We start from the raw sequence: 22,128 nt of genomic DNA on the forward strand, positions 1-22,128 counted from the left end.
GAGAAATGCAATAGATCTTGGAGTGCAATCAAAAGGGATCTGAGCCTCCTGGAGCTATCACTTGATGATCGGTTGACTTGAGGGTCATTTTTACACATTGTTGGCATTCAAAAAATTGAAATTCAGCTATAAAATATATGTGGTCCCTATTTACGCTTCATCTAGATACTCTTCCACTCTTCCCTTTCCTACAATCCTGCCCAGTCACAGAAAGGGAGAGGAAGCAAGACTTAGTAACCACCTACTGCAGACAAGGCGTTTTACATTATCTTGTCTCACTCGATCCTCATAACATTTTTAAAACGTAAGTGTGTATTATTATCTTCACTTAATGATTAAGAAAATAGAGCTCCGAAAAGCAGAATTAAGAACCTAGCAACTGACAAAGTGGCAGAGATGGAGTATCAACCTACGTCTGCTTGAATCCCAAACCTGAATTCCTTCCAGGACCCTGGGTGATCTACTGAGAGCACACTACCATCAGCAAATAGAGTGCTGCACCAGAAGAATCTCCTGAACACAAAATAACAAGGGAAACTGGAGCCAGGTAAATGTTACCCTTCTGGCCTAGTCTCTGCATCTCACTGGACTATGTGAATAATTAATGTCCCCGAAATGGGGCCGGTCCTTTTGTGAATAGTTGAGTATAAATCTATCCTTAGGCAACATGAAGCAAAGATACTTCTGGCCTATTTTTAAAAATCAGCTCCCCTGCTTGACAACCAGTCCTAGGGTTTTATAGCCCTTATAGATGTCCTCATTTTAAGCCTCAGTCCCCATCACGGGGGGCCACCATCACTCTTATAATAGCTCTACCCAGATGTGAAGACAGATCTTCAATCCCACCATAGGCTTCTCTTTTATGGAATGACTAACCTTTAGGTTTCTCATATGGCCTATTTCCTTGGCCTTTTAATACTTTTCACAACTGTTTTCTGGACACTTTCCAAACTTTCTACTACTTGCCAAAGTTACTGAGTCAAAAAAGAGACATGAATTCTAATAGAGCTCTGAGAAAAGCTGAATTTAAAGGACTTCCCCCCGCCCCCATCTCACATGCTTGCCTCCCGCTTCCACACCCCCAGGGTGTGCTCAGTGTCTATGCTGCAGCACTAAAGGATCAAGTCATTTTCCCGTGGTGAAGAAATGCCAACTTTGAAAAAAAAAGCAAAAAACGAAAAACAATAAATTAGAAAGCCAGGGCTTCTGACAGTATCTGATAGAGCTACTGTTGCTACTATTGTAATGAACAATCCTAATATATACTCTTTTTAGTTCTAAGAAGGAACATACATAAAAATGAGTATGTTTTCCACTAGCATCAAGAGCTCACAAAGGATACCAAGGAAATGGATCAATTAAATGCCCCTTATTAATATTCTTGGCCTAAGAAAAGGAAAATCCTTAGTTAATAAACAACTGGGAAGGTACTCACATCAGGCAAGCAGATAAGATTTAAAAAAATCTTTACAGCACAAACTGTTTCAAAGTTTTAAGTACCAAGATTTGGTCTGTCTTTATAACTTTTGGGGAATTTAAAAGGAATTACTTGGAATAAAGAAAGAAGTAGCTATTGCTTTTAAAAATACTTGCTCACATATATCTAGCCACAGGAAAACATGTTCATAATTTGACATTTGAAGTTTCAGTATTTGATTTGGTTAATTATTTTGAGAGTTATCATTTCATTAAACATGTGTTTCAATTCAGTTTGAGGATTAGAAGAGCTTTCAGAATTCTTACATGTGATGTCTTTGTTGCATCTTTGATCAGTATTTTTTTTCCCTTGAAAATATATTTTCTGGTTTTAAAGAGTTAATGAAAAAAATGAATGATTCAGTTTGCAGAAATTTTGTATCTAACAAATCGATCAAAACAAACAGACAAATCTGGCTACAAATCCTGTCTCCCACACTGGCAAACAATGGTATATTGAGAAAGTGATTTAACTCTCTGTGCCTTAAGTTTCTGTGATGATTAATATATATGCAGGTCTTAATATGGGCTTGGAATGTGGTCACAGCTTAGAAAACATTTGTGTCCTACAACTTCTATTTGTTCAGTTAATTTGAATTCTAGTCCAGTCCTTCAAATTATTAGTTATCTCGCCATTTTAACAATCTCATCATTGATAAAAGCATTTAAAATGTCATTTAAATTAACAAACTTTTGAAAGTCCAACTGAAATGCTGCTTATAAAAGCAAATTATTTTCTGGGTTTTGTTTTTCTGATTTTACCTGGAAAAAGTCTTTATTATTTCTTCGTGAACCTTATTAGCTTGTAACATTTCCACTCCTTGTAACATTTAGGTGTGCCATATGTCTATGTTTTTTGTCACCCAGCATGCCATAATTTTCATCTGTGACATAAGCATTCCCCTATCACATGTGCACCCCTTGCTGCCCTGTGATTCCAGGATAGTTACAGTTGTTTTTGATAAGAACTTCTATTTTCCTGACTTTATTTACCCATAACATTTTTTTCCTCTCATAGAGCTTTTTTTCCTCCCTACAATTTTCTTTCTTTCTTTCTTTCTTTTTTTTGAGACGGAGTCTCGCTATGTCGCCCAGGCTGGAGTGCAGTGGCGTGATCTCGGCTCACTGCAAGCTCCGCCTCCCGGGTTCATGCCATTCTCCTGCCTCAGCCTCCCAAGTACCTGGGACTACAGGCGCCCGCCACCACACCCGGCTAATTTTTTTTGTATTTTTAGTAGAGACGGGGTCTCACTGTGTTAGCCAGGATGGTCTCGATCTCCTGACCTCATGATCCGCCCACCTCGTCCTCCCAAAGTGCTGGGATTACAGGCGTGAGCCACCGCGCCAGGCCCCAATTTTCTTAAGCCAACTTAAAAATTAGGAAACATTGGTATTAAGTTTCTGACTTAAAAAGTTGGGGGAGTGGGCAAATAATACCAGTTTTCAATTTTTCTCTACTAATGGGGAGAGACAAAAGTTACCACACTCTGTGGTAAACTCTTAGTTTGGTGACCCCCAATGAACCACAGCTGTTGGAGTTCTTACCCTTGTGTAGTCCCCTCCCACATGGACTCTGGGCTTGATCATGGAGCCATCTTTGGCCAATGGGACATTTAGCAAGTATGATGCAAGGGGAGGCTTGATAAGTGATTTCATATTGTGGCTTGTTTTCTTGGAATATTTGCTCTTGGGAACTTGCGGCCATCTTGTCAGAAAACCCAGACAGCCACATAGATGGATCTATGTGGAGGAGGAGAGAGGTCTCTGGCCAACAGTCCTAGTTGAGGTCCGGCTGGCAATACAAGCTTGCCAGTCTTGCAAGGAAATAATCTTGAAAGTGCATCCTCCATCCTCAGTTGAGCTGCCTCAGCTGATACTATATGGAACAGAGACAAAGTGTCCCCGCTGAACCTTGACCAAACTGCAGAACTGTGAGCAAATAAACGATTGTTGTTATTTTAAGCCACTATGTTTGAGGATGGTTTGTATGTGGCTGTAGACAATGGAAGCACAAAATCACTCTCATTCCTGACCTTAAGTGCACAATCAAGAGAAACTGGCAGCAAATTGACAGTGCTATGTTGATGCCAGATCAATATAATTCTCCCCCACCTAAGGCATAATTAGGTTGAGAACAAGGAGGGGTCTGAAGCTCAGATGAGCATCAAATGGCAATTTTCTAGTAGGAAAAGTTTTAATTATTTCATTCTTCCTTTTCTTCTTCCTCCTCCTCCTTCTCTCCCTTCTCTTTCTTCCTTTTTGACACATACTCATCAGGCACTTGCGTCAAGAAGACAAACGCTAGCTCTGACAGAGCTTGTTTATCTTCCTACCATTGTTATTCTTTACCAGATGTCATAATCTGTGATAGATTGAAGTGTGACTTCCTCTCTTGTCCATTACACAATGCTAAATTGTTGAAAAATGACCAAAAGATGGTTAGCCAAGTAAGAGGAACAACTGGGACATTAGCTCATCTTCAAAGAATGACTGATACAGATGAAAGAAAAGATGAGATTATATGTGCTACATTCATACTTACCTGGTTAATTCTTCCCAACACATATTATCTAAGAGCTCTAGAAGAGCTCTGCACCCTTTTTTTTCTTTAGTGGGTGGTATGTCTCTCAACAGGTGTCAAAACTCCAGACTTTCCTGTGGAATGTTTCCTGGCTCCCCCTTGCTGGAGGGCATGGTTCTTTTCAGCACTCATCAGATTTATGAAGCCTCCGCATGTGCTGTATCCTCCTCACTGTGTGAAAGAGACCGTAGATTTTAGAAACTGGGGCTAAGTCTGTTTCTCCCTGCTAAGGAAAAAATCAAATGGGCAGTAGGCTTCTGGTTCCTCTTATGCTGAGCAGCTGACAAGAAGACAGGTTTCAGAAATCCTGCAAAGGAAGGAAAAAGTGGAGGAGATTTGTTGTAATATACTTTGTTTACTCCAAAGCAGAGGAATCACTGGTCATTTCATCAGGCAATTGAAGATGAGATGTTTTCCTTTTTAATCTGTAGAGAGATAGTGCAATGTAATAGTTGTAAGAATAGGCACTGGGGTCAGACTGCTTTGGTTCTTAGTGATCTTCTGCATTTACTAATCCAATGACCTTAGTCAAGTTGTTTAATATCACTCAATTGTCCAGATTTATAAAATGAAGAAAATAATAGGAACCACCTTAGGAATTGTTGGAAAGAGCAAGTGTGCATAATAAATGCACAATAAATATTAACTATTAGTTTTAGCTAGTCTGTCTTCAGAAACTTAGCATTTTCCTTCCACTCATTGAATGTATTCTTAATTCTGCAAAACAGGAAGGATTATTTTAACTATTCTATGGAGAAGCTGTTTTGGGTGTATTCTATTTTAGTTTTCTCACAAGAAATGTAGCTGCAAATTTGAAACCTCTAGCTTCAGAAAAACTTTATTTAATCTAAAAATATTATAAAGCTCTATCTCATGAGCCTTTTCATTTGTAAGCATTTAAATAATCTGTGTAGATTTTAAAGTAATACATATCCCTCACAACTCATTACAGTATATAATGTAATACTGTATACAGTATATAAGTAAGATTTGTGAAGTAGCTTTAAGTCATCTCTGCCTGTGGAAAGTTTTTGATCATGTATTCTTTTTGAAAAAGACCATTCACTATGGAGAACTAGGACCACTATTATATGTTCAATCTTCAAAGAAGTTCTGTGTTAGGATTTTTATTGTCAGGTCAGCCAAGTTCATCCATATGCACACGCTTTTATTCAATAGAACTTAACAAATACTACATTTCCTTTTTCTTTCTTTTTTTTCTTGTAGTGAGAACATTGAACATGAGATCTAGCCTCCTAGCAAAGTTGTAAGTCTACAATACAGTACTGTTAACTAAAGGCACAATGTTGTACAGCAGCTCTCTAGAACATACTCATCTTGCATCACTGAAACCTTATACCCATTGAATAGCAACTCCCCATTTTCTCCTCCCTCCAATCCCTGGCAACCAACATTCTACCCTCTGCTTTTGTCAGTTTGTTTATTGTCTTAGTTCATTTTCTGTTACTTAGAATACCTGAAACTGGGTAATTCATAAAGGAAAGGAAGGTATTTCTTATAGTTATGCAGGCCAAGAAGTCCAAGGTCAAGGGGCTACATCTGGTGAGGGCCTTCTTGCTGGCAGGGACTCTTCTGCAGTGGTAGTGCAGGGTATCACATGGTGAGGGGTTGAGTGTGCTAGCTCAGGCCTCTCTTCTTATAAAGCCACCAGTCCCACCCCCATGATAACCTATTAATACATGAATGAATTAATCCATTCATAAGAGCAGGGCCCTCATGACTCAATCACCTCTTAAGGAATCAATCTCTCAATACTGCCGTATTGGGGATTAAGTTTCAACATGAGTTTTGAAGGGAACAAATATTCAGACCATAGCAGTTCTTTTAAATATCAAATATAAGTTAAATTATACAGTATTTCACTTAGCATAATGTTTCTCTAGGTTCATCTACGTTGTTGCATATTGCAGGAGTTCATTCTTTTTAAAGGCTGAATAATATTCCATTTTATATATATATATATATATATACCACATTTTCTTTATCCATTCATCTATCAATGGACACCTGTGTTGCTTCCACCTTTTGGTTACTGTAAATAATGCTGCAAGGAATGTGGAAGTACAAATATCTCTTTGAGATCCTACTTTCAATTCTTTTGGGTGTATACCCAGAGGTGGGATTGCTAAAACATATGGTAGTTTTATTTTCAATTTTTTAAGGACCCTTCTTTCTGCTTTCCATAGTGGTTGTACCATTTTACACTCCTACCAACAATGCACAAGAATTCTAGTTTCTTTACATTCTCACCAGCGTGTGTTATCTTCTTTTCTCCAATAGACATCCTAACACTGTAATGAGGTGATATCTCATTGTGGTTTTGATTTCCATATCCCTCATGATTAACGATATTGAGCATCTTTTGTTTGCTTGTCTGTTTTTTGAGACGGAGTCTTGCTTTTGTTGCCCAGGCTGGAGTGTAGTGGCACGATCTTGGCTCACTGCAACCTCCGCCTCCCAGATTCTAGTGATTCTCTTGCCTCAGCCTCCCGAGTAAATGGGACTACAGATGTCTGCCACCATGCCCGGCTAATTTTTGTATTTTTAGTAGAGATGGGGTTTCACCATGTTGGCCAGCCTGGTCTTGAACTCCTGACCTCAGGTGATCCACCCGCCTCGGCCTCCCAAAGTGCTGAGATTACAGGCGTGAGCCACTGTGCCCGGTCAAGCATCTTTTTATGTAACTGTTGACCATTTGCATGTCTTCTTTGGAGAATGTCTATTCAAGTCATTTGCCCATTTTTAGTAGGGTTATTTGTTATTATTTTATTTTATTTTTGCTATTCAATTGTAGAAATTCCTTATACACTTTGCATATTACAGTAATCCCTTATCAGATATATGGTTTGTAAATATTTTCTCCTATTCTGTAGTTTGCCTTTTCACTCTGTTTCATTTGCTATGTGAAAGCTTTCCTTGCCTTTCCTTTCCTATTCCCTCTCTTCCTTCCTTTTCTCCTTTTCCTCCTCCTCCTTTTCACTCTTTCTTTCACTATTTCTCTCTCTCTCATTGAGACTTGCATCATTTTCCTCCTGATACACTTGAGACTGCTGAGTTGGGTTTTGTGTGTGTGACCTAGAACAAGTGGCAATGAGAGACATCTAGGTGATCTATAAACTTTACCTTGTGAAATGGGAACTTGTCCCCTTCTACTCTCCATTCAAACCATGTTGTAAGGGCTGGGGTGGAACTTTCTGAGTGTCTTCCATCCCCCTTTCTTTTGGTAATTGATGTTATGGCCCATCATTGATCTGGTTTACTTGGTTAACTTAGTCGATCATAAAACTGTTTGGAAGGCCTCATGCCCATTAGAATGGCTAGCCTAAAAACATAAAATAACAAGTGTTGCCAAGGATGTGAAAAAATTGGAACCCTTGTGCACCGTTTATTGGTAGGATTGTAAAATGATGTAGCTGCTATGGAAAACACTATGGTGAGTCCTCAAAAAATTAAAGGTAGAAATACTATATGATCCACCAATTCACCTTTTGGGTATATACCCAAAAGAATTGAAAGCAGGGTCTCAAAGAGATGTTTGTACACCCATATTCATAGCAGCATTTTTTACAGTAGCCAAAACGTGGATGCAACCCAAGTGTCCATTGACAGATGAGTGAGTAAACAATATGTGGCATCTACATACAATGAAATATTATTCACCCTCAAAACGAAGGTAATTCTGACATGTGCTACAACATGGATGAAGCTTGAAGACATTATGCTTAGCAAAATAAGCCAGCCACAAAAGAACACATATTATATGATTCTCTTTATATGAAATATCGGGAGTAGTGAAATTTATAAAGACAGAAAATAGAATGGTGGTTTCCAGGGCCTGGGGAAAGACGGGACTGGGGAGTTATTGTTTAATGGAGGCAGAATTTCAGTTTGGGAAGATGAAAAGATTCTGGAGATGGATGGTAGTAGTGGCCATATAACAATAGGAATGTACTTAATACCACTGAACTGTAGGCCTAAAAATGGTTAAGATGGTAAATTTTATGCTATGTGTATTTTACCCCAATACAATTTTTAAAAAGATAAAAAATAATAAAACTGTTTGAAAGTCTAGTTTTGTTTCTTGCTGGTTGGAAAAATCCTTGTGATAATCCTAGCACACAAGTTTTGCAATATTGTTTTAGGCCCAGCTATCGAAATTGGTTTTCTTGAGCATTTTTAAGAGAGAATTAAGGTAAGGATTAGACCCACTTAATTTTATTCAAATAAGGAAGTGGAAGAGACACAGGTATCTACTTCTGGATACCAATAAAACTTTAGAATAAGTTGGCCGTAAGTACAGCTTTGTTGTGTCTCTGTCTTGGAGATATTAAAAATGAATCTAGAAAAACAAATGACACCAGATGTTGCTCTCAAATTGGTTGGTATCAAACACCATAGGTTTACCTCAGAATGTGGACTCATTCTGAGAGCTGAGAGCTAAATGTGAAGCACCTTAGGTATACATGCACACACATACACGAACACACACACGCACACACATGCATGCATGCACACACACACACACACACGAGACCCACACACTATGTAATTAGAAAACTGTGTTCCATTTTATAACCATAACCAGTCTTCATCAGTTATTTCCACATCTGAACCCACTCAGTGGAGATTTGCCTGTTCGGTGCCTGATCTTGATGTTTTCTAGTCCTAATATTTCCAGCAATGGGCCAAGTGTAGGTGCCAGATAACAGCAGAATCAGAACTTCAAATACTTGTTTTGACCAGAGATACCTAAAAGGCACAAATCCTTCTGTTTCTTCATAGGTCTGCTCAGAGGGCTGTGCCTAAGCAGTCAATGACGGTCCTGGATGTTTCTGGACGCCTCTCATGTATGTTTCCCATACATGAGAGGCGTCCTGATACTAGCAATGAACCGGAGTCCTAGAGTCTGGAAAAGCACTTTATATCCTCAGTGATCAGGTGAGAAATGGCCTCTCCCAGGCTCCGAGGCCGAGGGCCTGCTCTTTGTTGCAAGGGGAGGCAGCTGTGGTACTGGAAGGTGAAGATGTTTAATTATTTCCATGACAGTTTATATCAATATTTAACAGAAATATGCCATGGCTCATTTGATGTGAAGTACGTGGTAAAATGATGGATTGTTTTTCTTTTTGACTATCTAATGGTCTATGAACTTCCCCCCAGGAAAGAACTGTCCGGCCTAGCACTTAGCACTTAGCACAGTGTCTTGGCAGCAAGTAAGCACAAAGCTGATTGCTTGAAGGAATGCATGCTCGGTCCAAAGCCTCATCAATTATCACCTAATAAATGTAATAATTTTTCTGATGAAGACTCTTAAGTTCTGATGTTGGCAGAGAATACATTTCTAGAGTAAATCTCAGGATATTCCTTCAGAGTAAAGTGAGGTCCAACCCATCTATGCTTTTCTGCTCTCCTGGGATCCAGTGAGATATTCCCCTGGGGTGTGGAAATGTAGGTTTCCTGGATATGGGAAGGTTTGGAGGGGATGCTCCAAGGAAGATCATTGGAGAAGGGTGGACAGGGCCACTCCAGGGGCCTGAGATCATGGCTAAGGGTGGTCCTGGAAAATGCTCCTCTTATCAATCATGGTAGCTATTACAGGGATGGATATTTGGTGGAAGAAAAAGAAAGCAAGTGAAGAAACTTGTGTTTACCTCTTCTATGTGACTCAGAAGTTGATCCATAATTGACATCTGTGAAAAAGAGAAGCAAAGCACCTCCTCCTTTCAGGACCACCTTGAGAAAAAAAAAAGAGGTGTTTTTAGCTTCCTCTTTGCCTTTTGTCTTTTGTATATAGTCTAGCCTTTTCATTGTATAGATGAGGAAACTGAGGATCAGGACGGCAAAGTGACTTCCCAAAATTATCTAATCAGTGCAGGGCTGGAGCTAAAATCCAGGGCTCCCAACTCTGTAGACCACCATTGTTTTTATTACTTTCCCCTCTGTCTTCTACCTAGTCCTCTTTTCTCAGAGCCCCCTCTCCTAGCCCCTCACTATTATCATAACTACAATTTATGGAGTGCTCACTATGTCTTAGGCACTGTACACTTTCCATGTATTTTATTTAATCCTAGCAGCTTTATAAGGTCAATATTATGATAATCCCCACATCATGGATGAGCCTGTTGAGGTTTAGTAGCTTACTTGGGGTTCCATCGCTGGTGGTGATTCATGGATGAGCCTGTTGAGGTTTAGTAGCTTACTTGGGGTTCCATCACTGGTGGTGATTCCAAAGCCCATGGCCCAGCATTCCCACAGAAGACCTGATTTGTTTGTAGTCTCTATTCCTCAAGACTAGGAAAGTTACAGGGCTCATTTTTTTTTCCTACTATCAATAATTCATGTTCAAGTGTAAATAGCCTGTGAATTACTTTGCTAGGGCTGCCATAACAAGGTACCACAGACTGGGCAGCTTAAATAACAGAAATTTATTTTCTAATAATCCTGGAGGCTAGAAGTCTAAGATCAAGGAGTCCCCAGGATTGTTCTCCTCCAAGCCTCCTGTCCTTGCCTTATGGATGGCTGTCTTCTTCCAGTGTCTTCACACGGTCTTCCCTGTGAACAGGTCTGTATCCCAATTTCCTCTTATAAGGAGACCCATCGTATTGGATTAGGGCCCATCCCAGTGACCTCATTTTAACCTAATTACCTTTATAAAGACCCTGTCTCCAGATACAGTCACATTCGGAGCTACTGGGGGTTAGGACTTCCATGAATTTTAGGGGGACACAATTCAGTCTACAACAGCCTGATACGTTGCCCCTGGCAAGAGTATTTTTATTTTGAAAGAAGTTTCTTAGGTACAAAAACGAGTAAGTCCAAAGGAATAACCTACAGTAGGTGTTCCAAACACCAGACTAATGTAGTACGTACTATGTTAAAGGGAGGTGGGAAGAATACAGGTTTTACCTTCACTTTCTACAATGTTGGCCAATCCTGACTCTCAGATCATATGTGTGCATTCTCAGGTCATTTTCAGAGGCTTGGATTATAGGAAGAAAACAAACTGGTGGTGCCTATTCATCAAACCTCTGTTGACACCTCACATTTCTAATGGTCATCCCTTTTGGAAAAATCTGTAATTCTCACGATTTAATGTAATTAACAGCTATTTTCAAATTTCAGAGGTGCTTTGGGTGAATTCCCAGGCTCAATGAATGACACAGCCCCAGAGCCATTTACTGTTAGCTTGGGAGCTATTTGCTTGGCGTGCAAATAATTCCCTGGCTCCTGACTGAAGAGAGGCCAATTCCTCTTTCTCAGGAAGGCCCTCAAGTTCTGTTTATAAATCCTCTTTTGTCATAAAATCCAGACACAGAGAGCCTGCTGTTGCACTCTGGCTACTTCCTGTAGTGAAGTAAAAGCAGGGATAGGATGCAGGGACAGTTGATGCAACTGGACGTCTAAGCCCTGCCCACCTGGGACCCCCAGAATCAGGAGTCAATGAGGAAATGAGGAAGAGGTGCTGCAGGCTGCAGAGGATGGGACCTCCTGGGATCCTCCTTTCCTGAGGGATGTGGGGCTTACACAAGGGCTCTATTGTTCATAAAAGGATGAGGTGCCAGACTCCTGTCCTGAGAAAGAGGAGAAGCTTCTCCCCCTCCCTTGCTTCCTGTACTCTCCCTCTTCTCTAGTCACCTTGGCATTTGAACTTGTCGTTCAGGTCAAGCAAGTTGGTGCAGATGGCAGATTATTTTATCTGACATGTCCAACCTGTGTCAAAAAGGTGTCTGTTTGGTCACATAAATGCTGCCTGATGTTGCCCTTCCCCTCATCCCCACCTCCTACTTTTCCGAAAGCCCTGGCTTTATTTTGTCTTGAAGAATAGCTGGGTCAAAGTTATTACCTCTGATTTAAACCCATCCATAGGATGGCAAAACACTAAAATGAAATCCTCATCCTTGGTATGGAATCCTAACTCTTCTGCTAATTTGGCATGACCTGTGTGAGTAGTCTTACCTCGCTAAGCCTTAATATTCTTCCCTTTGTAAAATCATCTCCGAGTTCCCTTCTAACTCTCTATGACTCTAATAAGAAAGGAACAAAAACGTGTCACTACCGACCACCAAGCTGAAGGGCTTGTGAGAGCGAGCCACACTGTCTTTGACTCTGAGGGACACTGCTGGGCTGCTTCCTTCTACCTCTTAGGGTGGGTGAGGAGGCAGAGGCACTGCATGCCATGTGCTCCCAGCCTCCCTCCCAGAGAATCCCCTGTGGGACAAGTCTGGGCTTCACCCTGAGTGCTCCTGAAAGCAGGTCAGAGCCTGAGAGTGCAGGCGGGTGTGAGGGAGGGGAGGCTCCACACATTTGTTTTTGATCCTCAGAACACGCCAGATGGACTTAGGATAACTTGGGATCTGTAAGTGAACATTCTTGTCAGGAGGCCAAAAAGGACAGCGCCAGGCCCTTCTGGGCTAGATTGTGCCTAAGGGTGACTCTCCTTCTCCCAGGCTCCAAGGCCGAGGGCCTGCTCTTTGTTGCGAGGGGAGGCAGCTGTGGTGCAGAAAGCTACAGTGTTTGTATTTCCTACTTTTGTTTCTAGCTCTTAGGCACCTTGGCTAGCAAATAATCCATCCAATATCCCCTTCCTTCTTTCCCTTCCTTCCTGCCTTTTCTCTTTCTCTCTTCCAAAAAGGCATGTATTTTCTCTTTTCAAAACCATAACAAAAAGGGATTTATTTTCTCTTTTCAAAGCCGTAACAAAAATGTTTATTGTTGTTTCTAAATAAAAGGGTGAAACCACAGTGAAAAAATGTAGTTCCTGCTTCACATAACATCCTTTCTCCAAAACAGTGATCTGTCTCACACTCCAAGACCCAGTAACTTTTGTTAGGTCATCAACAACTGTTTAATACACATTATTCAGAAAGCCTGGGAAGATAAAGATTTTCATGTTATAGATTTTCCCGTATACTTGAGAAATACATTCCACGGCCTAGAAATTTGTTAGGCATGTATGTGCAGTCACAAATGTACTACTAGTTTGTAAATAACACGAATATTTGTTCATGGAGGTTGAAGGGATATTTCACATGATTCATAACCATCTGGTTATAGAGCAGGAAATGGAGGTGTTTGGCAAATATTCTGGGGTTTTTTTTGCCAGCGAATTATTTTTTTCCCCAGAGAAGTTAAACATGTGCTCCATGGCCTACGACCTGCAAGAGGTCTTGTACTGTTTATCGTGATAATCTGTGGGCTCCTGGTGCCTGTGCTGCTACGGAGGTGTACAGCCACGGAACACAGCTCTCTGAAGTTAATGATTCAGGAGTCACCATCTGTTCTGAGTTCTGTCTCTTTGGCACATACCACACAGACACGTCCAGAGGTGAAGGCAGTACTTACACTCACAGGTTAACATTCCTGCTCATCAGAACAACTTTCCAAGGAGAAGGCCCAGTTTTCTGAATATTAAAACTTTAGGTGAGTCATTAGAATCTCATGTTTGGGGAGTCTGTAGGCCAAATTAGTCAGCCAGACAGTGTGACAAGTTGGACACAAATATATGTAACTGGACGAGTACAGGGGCCTTACTAATCAGTTAGCCAAAACAACCTCCTTTTTTATATGTGGATCCAATTTTCCAGTTCAGTTGTGCAGAAGGGGCTATTCTGTATCCCCGTGGTTAAGGCTAAGTGTTAAGGCACACCATGCGAGGGGCAGGGATTTATCCCTTGCTATAAGTGTTCTTAACTTACCCTGTGTGAATTGTCTCCTAGAAGCGGGTAGGTTGGGGTCCTGGAGACCTGGGCAGGGAAGACCTGTTCCTCGAGTTTGGTCAGTGAGGAGCAGAGAAGGATCTCAGAGGTGGTATCTGATCTGCAAGAGGAGACTGGAACACAGATCCACGCTGCCTACCCAGTGAGCTGTCATCATAGAAGACTTGGGCAGAGAGGCTGAGTCTATATATATACATCAGGAAGGAAACTGAGGCAGAGCATTCCAAACAGAGGCCAGGACGCATGCCCAGTCTGGAGGGAGTTCTCCTTCACAGGGCACAGCTGCAAGCCCTTTACATGAGGTATTTGTGGCTTCTGCCATAGGTGGAGAAGAAAAGGTTACGATCAATAAGTTTGCTCAGACACCTTCCCTTTGACACCACAATATGGTGGGCAGGTACATACCTAGAGCTTGAGACAAGAGATGTGAAGTTTTCAGAAATTTGGAAACACTTGCAAAGTATATGTGTATGTGAGTAGCAAAGATGATTTGTGGGAGAGAAAAACAACTTTTACCTACTAATCTTTTTTGCTTTTCTTCAAAAGTTAGGGGCATAAGTGTGTTGTACTTTGTACTTGCTTTGTTAATAAATTGGTTGTGTTTGATACAAAGGTTGAACACCTCTAATCCCAAACTCCAAAATCTAAAATCCTCCAAAATCTGAATGTTTTGAGCACTAACATGGGCGCCACAAGTAGAAAATTCCACACCTCACCTCGTGTGAGGAGTTGCAGTCAAAACACAGTCAAAACTTTGTTTCGTACTTAAGATTATTTAAAATATTGTATAAAATTATCTTTAGGCAATGTTTATAAGGTGTATATGAAACATAAATGAATTTTTTGTTTAGACTTGGGTCCCATCCCTGATATATCTCAGTATATACAGTCAAATATTCGAAAACCCAAAAGTATCCAAAATCTGAAACACTTCTGGTCCCAAGCATTTCAGATAAGGGATATTCAACCTGAATTTAAAAGTGTGAAGTCCTAGAAAAAAAGTTTAGAAACATAGACAACATTTTTTTTGTCTCTAGAACCAAAAGGGGGAAATGTCTTAGGAGAAAGTTGTTATACGTATTTACTTGGATATACAAAAAAATTACAAAAGTGAAGATTTTCCCCTCAGCATTAGAGCTGGTTAAGTGCATATTTTGAAACTAGTCATTTAATGCTTTGGTCTATTTCCTTGCTTCTGACATAGAGATATTGGTACTTAGGTTTAAATTACAGGGGCCATTCTGAGAATCACTGCGCCTCCCCACCCACGATCCCCTCCCATGAACACATAGAGGAGGCTGTATTCATTTCGGTGCACATATTCCCAAGGTAGAAGTCATGGTCTTCAGACAAGGCAAAGTCAATTTTCTTTAGTTCTATTCTTGGTGGTAAAATGCTCTTAGCAATTTACTCAAGAACAATATATATGCAATTTTTCAAAGAACTTTCTCTCATCATCTATATAAGAAAAATATGTCAATGTCACAATGTTAATTAAATAGCCAATATTTATAAGCTGAGCAAATTGTGTTTTTGTGTTTTGCGTATTTCACCATCTCACTACAGATTCTTAGATTATGAAAAGTACACTAAAAAGAAATCTCTAACAACCAGGCTTCTGGAACAAAGAAATAATGATAAACCTAATTTCCTACTTTCATTCAAAAAATTACACCCTGATATGCTAATAATCCTCTCTGAAGACAGCAGGTAAACTAGAAAATTGGGAAAAAGAGTCTCAACCAGGGACAATAGATTACATAATTTTTTCACTGGTCTCCAGGTTTTCCCGACTCCAAATTATCCCATCGACCGTCACCAAAGAGAGTGCCCCAAACCTAGATCTGCTCACTCCTTGGCTCAAAACATGTCAGCAGATCACCAGTGTGTACAGAATAAAGCCCAACCTCCCTGGAATGGCCTCTAAGTTTCTCCAGGATCCGGCCCCAGCCTGATGCTCCAGTTCTGTTTCCCACACACTTACTGTCCCCACCCCACATCGGCACACCCTAAACTCAGCAAACTGCTCACTGCTCCTAGCCAAGCCCTTTTCCTATGTGTCTACCGTTGCTCATGAGCTTTCTTCTGTTGATACCCTGGCCCCAGCTCTGCTCTTGGAAACCTTACCCTTTCTTCATTCCCTGAGTCAGAATTTACCACTCCCTCTTCTGCCTTCCTTAAACATTACATTCAGCAGGTCTTCCTTCTCCTCTCCGTCTATCTTTATGCATGTCTCACACTCATCTGCCAGGCTACTGCATTAAGGGACTATTTGTAGTTAATGGTTCACCCATCACAGTTACTTGAAAATATTAAGGGCTCAATAAATATTAAGTCTACTACTTTCCTCTCTAGTAGATATTAGCCACCATCTGAATGTGCCCCATTTTTCGGTAGATACATGAGTGCCTAGTAAAACCTCAGTAATCTAGATTAAATTTGGGATATAGTCTGAGTTAGAAAAATATCTGATTATTAGAATATTGTTTCCAATATATATTACTTTTGAGTGCCTGCAGTTATGAGAATTAGGCTGAAAAGTGTTGTTCTTCATTGAATTGATCCTGAGAAGGATTTGAAATTATTATATCACAATATAATATCACACCTCCTCTGTGCTTCAAATTTACTTAAATTATTGATACATAAGTGGGTGCTTCCAAAGTGTTTCTCTATCTAAGAGAGCTGTGTTCTCAGTATTTTTATTCTGGTTATGTTTATATTATTGATTGACTGTCATAGAATAAACTTTAGACCAGCACTTGTCAAAAGTAGTGAAATCATTGAACTGACTTAAGTAGAAATAAGAAGTTTTGCTAGATAAGGCAAAATACAGGTGAATAAGAAAGTGAGAATTTTTGAATTTATTTTTTCTTTTATGCTTCAATGTGCAGAGAATGTTGTTTTTTTTTTTAGTTAGCAAATATTCCTTTTTTAAAAAAAGTTTTATTTTTAATTGGCAAAAAATAATTGTATATATTTATGGGCACAATATAATGTTTCAATACATGCATACATTGTGGAATGATCAAATCAGGCTGATAAACACAGTCATCATCTCAAATATCTATCATTTCTTTGTGGTAAGAACATTTAAAGTCCTCTCTTTTAGCTATTTTGAAATGTAAAATGTATCATTATTAACTTTAGTCACCATGCCATGCAATAAGTCACCAGAACGTATTCCTTCTGTTTCTGTCTAAGTGAAACTGGTGCCCTTTGACCAATGTCTTTCCTTCCCCATCTACCCCTCTACTCCCAGCCTCTGGGAACCGTTCTGCTCTCTACTTCTACTTTTTTTAGATTTCACATGCAAGTGAGGTCACATGGTAACTGTTTCTCCATGCCTGGCTTATTTCACTTGGCATAATGTCCTCTAGGTTCACTCATGTTCATACAAACGACAGAGTCTCCTGCATCATTACTATTTTTCTCCCCTAATATTTTACTCTTGTCCATTATCACCTAATTAATCAGTATTTTTATTTTTTGGCAACTCAACTTTATCCAGTCTTTCTAAAAATTTCAATCTAGTTTTTGGAGAAATAAAAATCTCTCTTTTGTAATTCCATTGGTGTATATACTATTTAATAAAATTATATAATTACAATAAAAAACCATAACAGCATAAACAGGTTTGGGAACAAACACACCTGATTCTTGGTGGGCATACAACTCAACTACTGGGAATAAACATGTGTGGGTTAATGAAAGACAGCCTACAGGCTGTGAGCACTCAGCATGCTGGGGCATTAGACAAAAGTTTATTATGTAAAGAATGGAGAGTTATGGCTAATCCAGAGGGCTATTTAGGTTTTAAAGAGCCCTTCTACTACACAGTAATTTATTTAGCCAATTTCCTAGGTTGAACATCTTAACAGTTTTTCTCCCACTCACTGTTAAAAGTAATGAAGCATTAAATATCTATGCAGATAATTCTTCAGCCACTTCCATAATTATTCCTAGAATTGGAACTACTGGGTAAAATTATATACATTTTGAAGACTTTAAATAGGCACTTTCAAATTTTTCTTCAGAAAGGTTTTCCTTAATTTTTAAGTATTTTAAAACACAATTTAAAATAATGAGAGACCTTTTAATAGGCAGTCTAATTAAGCAACCAACTCCATTTTTCTGCATGTGGTAGGAATTTAAGTCTGATCCCTTTATCCTAAAACAATGACTTCACCTCTTCCAAGACATGGCAGAAAAACACCTTCCTTTTGTTTTCTGTGGCAATAGCAACAGTTCCATGGATGGAATTTATTTTTCATCCAGTAATTCAACCCATTTTGTTTTAGGATGTGGCTAGGAAAAACTGAGCCAAATATGCAAGATTAAGGCAACTTGATTTTTACGCTGTGTGTACAGTTCTGCTTTGGGTTTGGCGGACACAAACAGTTTCCATGGTGTGGGAGTTTTTGTTGTAGCAACAAGTTCCTTGGGCAGCAGTCTGAAATGCAAGGTCCCTCTGCAAGGAACATTTTGAACTCTGAGAGTAAAAGGATCAGATCAGGTGATATCTTGGATGGGTTCTCTGGAATGCCCATCCTAACCCAAGCTCAGGCCAAAAGTAAAACAGTCTTCAATTTCTCTGAAGACTTTTTCCGTTGTTTGGAACTTCCCCGTAGGAGTATTCAACTTGCTAATGTCAACAGGGCTCGAATGGGATGCTGACAGAGGCACGTGACTGAGACTAATATGAAATCACTGTACTGTGATGAATTTAAAGAAACTGCTCTTCCCTGACCTCCTCCCCATGTATTTAGGAAGAATAGGGGGTGCCCAAGAGAGCCAGACTTGTTCATCCCAAGAGTGTCTGTCAGGGGAGATCATGGCACATGAGAATTGAGAATAGATATTGGAAAACAGGCCGTGGAGGGAGTGCTGAAGATGAAGTTGAAACACTTGGCCCAGCCAGGCCTCCTGTCACAAGAGCTGGACAAACAGCCAGAGCCAAGGAACTGGGCCAAAACGAGGGAATCTGAGTAACCAGGAAAGCTGGTAGGCCAGTAATATGAGGTCTGGGCAAATTCAGTGGAGACTAGATAACACTGTCCCTGGGGTTTTTGATATACTATTGGCAGATATCTGTGTGGATAAATTCTGTTCATATAAAAAGGCTAGGATAAAAAGAATCATTATGGCCTTGAAGAGAATGCCTGCAAATGGCAGTAGGAAGGTTGGGGAGTTTATTTGAACTCCAGGTTTTAAAAGAGATGTGAGAGAACAAGAAGGTCAGAGAGACTATCTCTGGCCAGGCAGCTATTTCGCAAACCTATATTATATGGTTTGGCTCTGTGTCCCCACCCAAATCTCATTCCCACGTGTTGTAGAGAGACCCAGTGGGAGATGATTGAATCATGGGGGAGGGTCTTTCCCTTGCTGTTCTCATGATAGTGAATGGGCCTCACAAGATCTGATGGTTTTAAAAACGGGAGTTTCCCCGCAAAAGCCCTCTCTTTGCCTGCTGCCATCCACGTAAGATGTAACTTGCTCCTCCTTGCCTTCTGCTATGATTGTGAGGCCTTCCCAGCCGCGTGGAACTGTAAGTCCATTAAACCTCTTTCTTTTGTAAATTGCCCAGTCTCGGGTATATCTTTTTTTCTTTTCTTTTTTTTTTTTTTTTTGAGACGGAGTCTCGCTCTGTCACCCAGGCTGGAGTGCGGTGGCACAATCTCGGCTCACTGCAAGCTCCGCCTCCTGGGTTCACGCCATTCTCCAGCCTCAGCCTCCTGAGTAGCTGGGACTACAGGTGCCCACCACTATGCCCAGCTAATTTTTTGTATTTTTAGTAGAGATGGGGTTTCACCCGTTAGCCAGGATGGTCTCGATCTCCTAACCTCATGATCCGCCCACCTCGTCCTCCCAAAGTGCTGGGATTACAGGCGTGAGCCACCACGCCCAGCTAGGGTATATCTTTATCAGCAGTGTGAATACAGACTAATACACCATAGGTAGGGGAGGCAGGAAGTTTCCCCGAATCCCTCTTCAATCTCTCTCCCAAATGCTTATAAAGGCTTGAAATTCTTCGGTAGAAATTCACTGTTTTGGAAAGTATATGATGCTTGATGGTATTTTCAAAATAAAAGATAAAAAGTAGATATATAAACATGTGTAAGATAAAACAAATAAAAATACCATCTACCTGGTTTAAGAAAAATAGTTCATCTTTTAAGTCCTCTGTAGGACTCTGTGGGCTCTTCCTCTTTCAGAGAAAATTGTTATCCTGATTTTTGTGTCAATCATTGCCTTGCCTTTCTTTAAGATTTTACCTTTTACATTTATTGACCTATAAAACATATTATTTAGTTTTACCTATATTTGAACTTTATACAAATAGAATCAGACTATATTCTGCAACTTTTATTTTATTTTATTTTATTTTATTTGAGACAGGGTCTCACTCTTTTACCTAGGCTGGAGTGCAGTGGCACGATCATGGCTCACTGCAGCCTCTACCTCCCTGGCTCAGGTGATCTTCCCACTTCAGCCTCCCTGGTAGCTAGAACTACATGCATGCACCACTGTGCACAGCTAATTTTTTGTATTTTTTGTAGAGACGAGATCTTGCTATGTTGCCCAGGCTGGTCTTGAACTCCTGGGCTCATGCAGTCTGCTCATCTCAGCCTCCCAAAGTGCTTGGATTACAGGCATGAGCCACCGTGCCCAGCCTTGCAACTTTTTAAAATCAATATTATGTATTAAGTTTCATATGTGTTTTTACAAGTACCTGTAGTTCTCATTTTATTGTTATATAAAATTGTATTGAATGAATATGCCACAAACTTAAACTCCACAATTGATGGACATTTGGATTTTTTTCAAGATTTTTGCTATAACTGAACAGTGCAGGTACAAATATTCTTGCGTGGGTCTTCTGGTACAAGTATTTCCATAGGAGATACTTGTGTGTATCTCCTACACAAGGATATGTAGGAGATTGTGAATGTGTAAATTCACAAAGATGTGAAATTATGGGACTTGTGAATCTCCAAATTTATTAGAAAGTGTCAAATTATTTTCCAAAGTGGCTGCACCCATTGGAACTTCTACCAGTGGTGTCTAAGTGTTATGTACCACATGTACATGTTATACATGTCATCACTGATTCTTGTTATTTTTAGAATTTTTAATTTTTGCTTTTCTGGTAGGCTTGAAATACTATTGCATTGTAGTTTTAATCTGCATTTTCCTTAATACTAATAAAATGGATCTTTTTACATTTATTGATGTATTTTCTCTTTTGGAATATGTTCAAGCTTTGACCATTTTTCTTTCTTGTATTTGCTGAATTTATTTTTATATATTCTGAATATTAAGCGTATGTCAGTTGTATTTGTTGCAAATATTTTCTCCCAGTTGGTGACTTGTCTTTTTACTATATTTATGATGTCTTTCAATTTGTAGTACTTAATTTTAATATAGTTAAAATTTGCCAAATTTCTCAAATTTCTGTTTTATGGGTTGAGATTTTAAGTTTCGTTTTAAAATGTTTTCCTACCTAACAGTCATAAAGATATTCTTCTATTTTTTCTCTAAAAATGTTAGTGTTGTTGGCATTCTCCCTCACGTCTTTGATTCACCTAAGAATTAATTTTTATATAAGTCATAATGTGGAAATTCAACCTGATTTGTTTTCCTTATGGATAACCAATTGTTCCAGTACCATGTTTTAAAAGTCCATCCCTTCTTTAGTATTCTGCAATGCTTTCTCTGCCACAAGCCACATGTATGCTCTCTATTCTGTTCTACCACTGACTCACACTCCATTGTTTTAGTTGATATACTATATTAATAACTCTTTTTTAAAAATTTTATTTTAGGTTTGGAAGTACATGCAGGTTTGTTATGTAGGTAAACTCGTGTCACCAGGGTATGTTGTATAGATTATTTAATCACCCGGGTATTAAGCCTAGTATCCATTAGTTATTTTTTCTGCTCCTCTCCCTCCTTCCACCCTCTCCCAACATGTAGGCCCCAGTGTCTGTTGTTCTCTTCTTTGTGTCTATGAGTTCTCATCATTTAGCTCCCACTTACAAGTGAGAACATGTGGTATTCGGTTTTCTGTCCCTGCCTTCATTTGCTAAGGATAATAGCTTCCAGCTTCATCCATGTTTCCGCAAAAGACATGATCTCATTCTTTTTTATGGTGGTATAGTATTCCATGGTATATATGTACCACATTTTCTTTATTCAATCTGTCATTGATGGGCATGTAGGTTGATTCCATATCTTTGCTATTGTGAATAGTGCTGCAATGAACACTTGTGCGCATGTGTCTTTATGGTAGAATGATTTATATTCCTCTGGGTATATTCCAAGAAATGGGAT

Source organism: Pongo abelii, chromosome 15 (assembly GCF_028885655.2).
Source record: "Pongo abelii isolate AG06213 chromosome 15, NHGRI_mPonAbe1-v2.0_pri, whole genome shotgun sequence".
Lineage (NCBI taxonomy): Eukaryota > Metazoa > Chordata > Mammalia > Primates > Hominidae > Pongo > Pongo abelii.